Below are 1,694 nucleotides of genomic sequence, written 5' to 3'. Positions count from 1 at the left end.
TAAGATCTTATTATGGATATAAAAATATCATTTAAATATAATTTAATATAATTTACTTTATTTTTTAATTAAGAATTTTAATTGGTTATAAATCCTTTTATCCTTATAGTCAATTAATTTTTTTAAAAATATAACTCATCAATTATATATATATATATATAATTTAAATATTTTGAGCCAAAACAAGAGTCTAGAAAAAATGTTCATGTTCGACTCGTTAACTTAGTGAACGAATTAAACACAAGTTTCTTAACGAGCCGAACGCGAACTGCTCATTAATAACAAGTTGTGTTAACAACCCTACATATGATGTCTGGTTGAACTTTTATCCTTAGAACTCACCCAACGAAGACTCATTTTGTGGTGAGTAGGGGCTAGTTTGAGAATGCAGTAGAGCGCCATTCTGTTGTAGAGAATGCTGATAAAACATGTCGCTTTTATTTGGTATAACTCTGTCTCTGAATGTTGCCTCAACCGCAATGTCACTTCTTCACCATCTCAGATTGTGAAATCCCTATAGGTTTGGCCCTTTGTTCAATTGTACCAAAAATGAAAATGTCCAAAATAGCCGCTTAAACATTCTTGCTCTTCAGTATCCTTGTTGACGCCCACCTAGTGATTCCCTTCAATCTTGTCTGCTCACACTATTGAATTTTTTCCCATCACAAAGAACTCCAACGTTTAAATAAGGAGAGATTGAGACAACCGTCATCGCCACTAGTTTCTACACATCCTTAGAAAGGATGCCCATATTTTCGATGGCACCGACCAGGTCTGTTACTTCCAGAAGGTTCTTACCTCCATTGGAAACTTTTCATCTGCTCCATTGCAGTTGGCATGATCGAGGAGACATATTCATGTAGCAGATTCAACACCAAAAACATCATAATGGCATTACAAGCTACTTGTTCTTTTGATAGGTGGAATTCTGATCGCCATGTGCACAGTGCTTTCAGTTATCATGGCTATTGGGTCTCCTCATATGTGTTAGTAGGGAGTAATTACGAAGCGGATAACTACCATTGAGGAGATGGCTGGAATGGATGTTATATGCATCATAAAACTAATATAAAAGTATAAAAATATTTTATTTATGTAACTAATCTAAAAATATTAGGGGTATTTTTTCTTCTCTTAAAAAATATACAAGCAAATGGTAGTAATGAGTTTTTTGATGTTAAAAAGTACCAAAAAATTTTTATTTAAACTCTAGTATGGGTTTTAAGAACCATAACTTTATACCATCGTTTTATCTGAAGTTGCTTTTAAAGAAACTATTATGGAAGGAGAAGCCCTCTCAAACCAAGCCTAGGCTTTGGTCATGTTAATGATTTAGAGGTGTGAACTGTAGCTCTCAGCAAGGTGACGAAGTCGTTGAATGGCTCAGGGAGATGGCTTTCTCCAAGTGCTATCCAATATTCGATGGAGTTAGACTCATAATGGAAAACTGGACTATGGATCCTCTTTTGCGGACTGAGGGGGCGGCTGGACTAATGCTAGAGGGGTTGCTTACTTTGGGTGATGCTGGCGAGTTGGATAAAGCTCTTACAACTTTTCAACTTTAGCATTAATGTGGTTCAGATCGTATGTAAAATCTTACTTAGAAAGTAACAAATAAAATGCATATTATGTTTTTCTTTTCTTTTTGACTTATATTGTTTGTTATTTATAACAAGCTTGTCGGCTAAGATTCT

This window comes from Phalaenopsis equestris, unplaced genomic scaffold (genome assembly GCF_001263595.1).
Source record: "Phalaenopsis equestris unplaced genomic scaffold, ASM126359v1 Scaffold235834, whole genome shotgun sequence".
NCBI lineage: Eukaryota > Viridiplantae > Streptophyta > Magnoliopsida > Asparagales > Orchidaceae > Phalaenopsis > Phalaenopsis equestris.
The sequence above is the reverse complement of the archived record's forward strand: the minus strand, read 5'-3'. Positions refer to the sequence as shown.